This window comes from Electrophorus electricus, chromosome 2 (assembly GCF_013358815.1).
Source record: "Electrophorus electricus isolate fEleEle1 chromosome 2, fEleEle1.pri, whole genome shotgun sequence".
Lineage (NCBI taxonomy): Eukaryota > Metazoa > Chordata > Actinopteri > Gymnotiformes > Gymnotidae > Electrophorus > Electrophorus electricus.
Window position 1 is genome coordinate 12,887,555 of NC_049536.1, and position 6,000 is coordinate 12,893,554.

At 41.2% G+C, this 6,000-nt stretch overlaps 1 protein-coding gene across 1 annotated transcript in view; it reads right to left on the reverse strand.

Annotated features, from left to right (window-relative positions):
* Positions 1-884, reverse strand: part of ptn (pleiotrophin) — a 45,712-nt gene extending 44,828 nt beyond the window's left edge. Inside the window, exon 1 of the mRNA XM_027004069.2 lies at positions 707-884. The gene's annotated coding sequence lies outside the window, so the exon portion shown is untranslated. The remainder of the gene's footprint in view (positions 1-706) is intronic.
* Positions 885-6,000: the final 5,116 nt, after the last annotated feature.

Consider the following 6,000-nt stretch of genomic DNA (forward strand, 5'->3'; position numbering starts at 1 on the left):
TTCTCAGTACCCAGACAGCTCAGCCCTCACTGACAAATAACTGCTTTCCCCTTTTCATCTTCTCAAGTTTGGTTTTGTTTTGTTTAGCTTTTGTTCATGTTGTTGTTCAATTCAGACTCTGAATTGAAAAAGAGAGGAAGGTTTGTTCTGTCCTTAAGATAAACACTGCAGGCTAACACAACAATCAGGACATCCTTGATAACACAGAGCAGAAACACGGCATGTGGGGAGAGACAACAGAGCTCTCTGGCTGATTAGAGGAAACCTGGGAGGATCTCACGCCCGCATTTAACATGGGACACATAATCATAAAGACAAGTATGTCATTTCCTAGTCCTGTCCTATCACTGATATGAGAGCAGGCCTTGAACACTCTGAAGGATGCTAGCTCCAGTGGTGGAGTGTAATGAGTTCTCTTGTGCCCCAGGTAGACCAGGGCTCGTCAGGCAGGGATGGAGAGCTGCTTGTAAGACATACCATCGAGCCGAACCTTCACATACTATCCAGAGCATAGAGACTGTCTCTGACCCCCAAATCCCCTCTGAGTTCCCCCTGCCTGTCACCTCCATGCTCAGCCATGACAAAGTATTCACAGCACACAGGTTCCCCCAGGCTGTGGAAAACCTACACGCTGTCTCCCCCTCTCTCTCACCCACTCTGCACTTTCCCTTCTACTATAGCTAACCCTGTTTTGCATGGTACTTACTTTCAGATGGAGTTTCCACAGTTTGGTGTTTCCACACTCGAAGCAGTTTTCTCCTTCTCTTCTCATCCACTTAGTGATGCTTTTTGGCTTGTCGTCACTCTGCCACTCTTACACATTCACTCTCTGGTTCATGCAAACTCTAGCTCTCTGGATCACAGGGTTGAGCTAATGGTATCTATGTGTGTGGGTGTGTTAGTGGATGGTTGGGGGTGGGGGGGGGTTGTACTTTGGCTGTCCTTGGGAGGGCATGCTGAAAGAGTTGCTCTCTGTCTCATGATCACACCCTCATTAAAACAAGGTCACCCCAGGGACAAGACAAAGAGCGAGAAAATAAAAGAATTTTTAAAAAGGTTCCAGGGTGGATGTTTGTCAATCAGAAAGATGGATAGTGTGGGAACAGTGGTAGAAATAGACTGCTCTACCCCTGTGCTATGAGTGGGAAAGCACTATATTCCCTGACAGAGCATGCCGCCTTTTATATGACGCAATAAAGAATTAACAAGATTCCAAAACCTTCTCAGAATTTCTTCGATTTTGGCATTGAGTAGCAATATTAGAAGCTTCCTGTTCCAACACAGGACACAACAAGTTAGGCTATGTATCAAACTATATTCTTTGACAGAACAGACTATTGTATGACACAATAAAGAATTCACAAAAGAAAACTTCAACAGCTTCCCAGAATTGTGGTACAGAATAGTGAGCTGGATATTCTGGTATAAATATTACTTACCCTTACTTACAAAACAAATGATCATTATTTATATTATTATTATTGCAGTCATGTAGCGTGAGTTACTTTGAATTACTTTGTCATTAAATAATTATACAGTGCGTAATCAGAATTGTAAAGCTTTCAGTGCCTTATTATCCATTTGTTGTGTTTGCTGTTATAATTTTCTTCTTTTGCTTTTGTTAATTGCTTCATCACACTGCCTGCCTTCTCTGAGAAATAACATTACCTACCTTATCAAACACATTACCTCTTTTAGGGGCAAGAGGTAATCTGCGATTCTTTTATAGTAATTTGATCAATTTACCATTTAACAGAGCACAGAAGTAGCTCTGAGGGGGCCTCATGTCTGCTTGCTGTTAACACTTAGAATTTTACATGAGCTACAGCTGTGCTACAGGAAGAAGAAAAGCCTGTAGCTGACAGATGTTACTCTCACCCAGGGAAAACCTTTGAATATGCACATTTACATATACATATACACATACACACAAAAACAACAATGATGCTGTATTTTGTCCTGTACTTTTCTGATGCAGTCACTCTCCACTAATTTTGAGGAGCTGCTGATCTATCCAAGTCCATGTTTCCTTGCATTCTTTTTTTATTATCCTTTAGGGTGTCAGACGGGGGCCGTAGCATTTGTCTACCCCGTTCTCAATCGCCTGATTACTGATTGGAGCCACCTGCTCCTCATCATTCTGTCTCCCTATTTATGCACTCGCAGGTCCCGAAGAGCAACGCTGCGCATTAGTGGCCAATGAAACTACGGATATTCCCTCGGTGCATCACACCTCGACCTTCGTAGCATCCCAATGGATTACTTTACCACTTACCGTGATTGTCATGGAAAATAAAGCGCACGTTAGCTCAACTTCGCCTCTCGCTTCTTCTGTTGCCCCCAGTGTCACATAGGGTTTAAATAATTTGATTTTACTGTAAAGCATCTTGGCAGACACCGGTTTTCTTTAACATTTGACATCAGTTGTGTGTGATTGAAGTCTCTGCTTTTACATTGAAAAAAATGCAAAAACTTGCTCTTTTTATGAGTCCAGACTTTTTGGACATTCAAATACATCCTTCAAGAGTGTTGAAAATAACTTCGAATTACACTGGTACTTCTTTACAGAAAAGGAACCCATTTTTTATTTGACAACAGAATGAAAAGCCAAAAGTTAGCTCACTTATCAGTCAATGATTATGATAAAAGATTAGAAAGTTCATTCTGCATACCATACAGAAGTCCAGGTTCAGACGAACAGAAAGAATACTTAAAAAACTTTGTAAAATCAGTTACATAAAGTGATTACAAATCATCCTGAAAGAAGAAGCAAATCCTTTCAGCTATATTGTACCCTCACTGTTCAGTGCAAAGCAACAAGAATCTAGTTTAGCACCCATCTGATGAACAAATGCAATCAGTTCAGCTGATCTACATTAGGCATTTTCATAGTGTGATTAAGCCCCATTTCTTGCCTGGAAGCGAAGCCACTAGGTGTCATTTATCACGATACTGTGTACATTAGCAGTGTGGCCAGACAGTGTGAAAAAAAAGAATGACCAGTGATACAAAATTTTCATATGCACTCCCAGCTCCAGCTAGTGGTGAGGCCACAGAGAAAGCAAGCTCTACCAGCCACCACTGACACTCACCATCATGTCCAAGGTCCATTTTCAGTGCTGATTCTACTAAAGGCACACTGAGTCAACAGAATTCAGTGGAATTTATGGGGGGTTTTGTTCTGGCAGCACAGTGTGGTGTTGCTGGAGCCACAGCATCTAGCTGGATTAAGCTGGATTCAAAGATAAGGCCTAATTTATACTAGCTGGAGTAGAAATTAGGGCTATCTTATTCTGATTGGAGTAGAACCTAGGCCTACCTTAGACTAGCTGAACTAGAGGTTAGGCCTACCTTATACTACCTGGAATAAAGACTAGGCCCATCTTAAAGTTCCTGGAATACAGGCTAAAGCCTTTTTTGGATGGGACAATTGAGTTTCTGGTGCGTTGTGTTTTCTACAAGCCTTAATGTTTGTTGCTGTATGAAAGCAATTATTTACAATTATGTTAGTGTAACAAGATATAACATTCAATCTGTAGCCCTCTTTACACTGGTGTGATCAAACCACATGACTGGTTCAAATTGTCACAACATAAAAACAGTCAAATTGAACATTTGAAAGTGCTGACTTGAAATGCCATTCTAATTTTTGTTTGCTATCAATAACCCAGGTAGAAACTATAGACAATGAAATAGTTGTATAAAGTTGTATTTAATCTCAATTTTACATTTACATTTGCAACCTGTTTTCATTTTTTTAAATGCTTCATTAACCTTTTCTATATATATTTTTTTCAAATTTGATTTAATGTGTTTTGTGTGTTTTTGGGGTCCAATATGTTTATAAAGTATTTCAAAGTGTAAAAATAGCCCATATATGTCAGGTTATATAGGTGATATTGTGCTGAAAAAAGATACCAAAGACTGGCATAGTAAACATTATATAAGTTGGTATATGACAGCAAAATCAGAAATATTCAAAAATCAGAAATATCTCGCTTTTCTCAGATATTTAAGTTTCTTTTTCCTATGGATAATACTCTCCCAGGTACCATGTGGAGTAGAAGATGCAGCTTCCATTAAATAGTTGAGCAACTTTTCATAAGCATCCTTTTTTTTTGTTTGTTTCACATTTTGGGAGCATAAACTGTATATACAGTTAATGCTCGAAAGGGTGTCTGGTGGATCCATGTGCTAGAAAACGAATAGGCTAGTAGCAGCGGACAAAACTCTTTTTTTTTCCAAAGCAAGGTGATATCTGCCTGGAAAATCATGTAGATTTTTATCTGGGTGGGACTAAAACTATTATACCAGCATGAAGTTAGGTGAAAAACAGTAGGTAATCCGGCATGTAATTTTCTGGGGGAGGAATGAGAAAAGCATAGACATGGCTGACACAGACAGAAATAAAATCACAGAGGAGCACCTGTAAAAGAAGAAATTACCCCTGGACACCATGTAAATTTTATTTAATCCAAATATGGCTTAAGATAACCTTAGACTATCCATTAACCTCACATTTAGTTCTGAGATCACTGCTCTGACAGATTACAATCCAATCAGTCAATATCCTGTCCATTAGAACTGTTCCCTCTCTCTCTGTCTCTTCCTCTTTCTCATTCTTCATCTCTCACACATAACCAGAGGCTGTTGTTGAGTATGTTTGACAGACCAGCAGCTGTGTCTCTAATGCCAGTTTTGTAGAATCACTTTCCTAAACTGCTGCAGCAAGAGTCCCAGACAAGGGCTTTACCCATCACTCATATAGGCCCCACTACCAGGCTGACCACAGAGCAACACAATACAACATAAGCATAAAAGTTGCCATAGCTCTGTGATAAAGGCACAGTGAGGCTACAGTTAACCAAAACCACCAGTGGAAAAACATACAATGCCTACAGCGTATGGCGGCGGATTCTGCTCTGAGAGAAGAGAATCTATCACACACACACACACAGGGTGTCAGACACAGCTAAAGCCTGCATTGTCCCATCTGTCTTCTCCCCATGACATCACTCTTGCCACCTCCTTCCTTCTCCCCATGACATCACTCTTGCCACCTCCTTCCTTCTCCCCATGACATCACTCTTGCCACCTCCTTCCTTCTCCCCATGACATCACTCTTGCCACCTCCTTCCTTCTCCCCATGACATCACTCTTGCCACCTCCTTCCTTCTCCCCATGACATCACTCTTGCCACCTCCTTCCTTCTCCCCATGACATCACTCTTGCCACCTCCTTCCTTCTCCCCATGACATCACTCTTGCCACCTCCTTCCTTCTCATTTCCCTTAAAACAATACACTTCATCCCTCTGCATCTCTCTAGTCCCCCTTCTCCATCTCATACCCCTTAGCCTCCTTCTGCTCTGCATATTTCTTCTTACCTTCAACTGTCTTTATCTTTCACCTCTCACCTTTTCTCCTCTCTGACTGCAGGGCCCAGTGTAGGCAGAGAGTCATATCCTTTCAATCTTTGGATGATGTGGTTATTTGTCATTATTTCAGCACCAGTATGGCACTGAAACTTGTGACATGTGTTCAGCTTCCATCTGTCTTCCCTCCTGGATTCATTTTACATCAGCGTACATCAGGGTTCAACTTGCGGTTTTCATTCCAGGCATATTAATGCACTTTCCGTCACAAGCTCTGGACATTTATCTGATTGTGTATGCATGCATGTGTGAGTCTGGGTGCGTGTGTGTGTGTGGTGAGTGATGAAACTAAATGAAATCTTCCACTCCAGCAACTGGTCCTGTGACATATAAAGCATTCCCAGAGGCCATCAAAAAGCCAGACAGACACGTAAAACACACGTACGCTGTAACATAAGAGAACTGAACTAAATAGCTGGCTGAGCTGTGCCCTTAACCCTCAAATGTTCAACATATGTGTCAAATACATGCCTTTCAGTGTCTCTGCATCTGTCTGTGCATCTGTCAGTTTGCGTGAGTGTGTTGGGGGGCAGAGAGTATAAGGTGCTATAAAAGAGAATATCCATA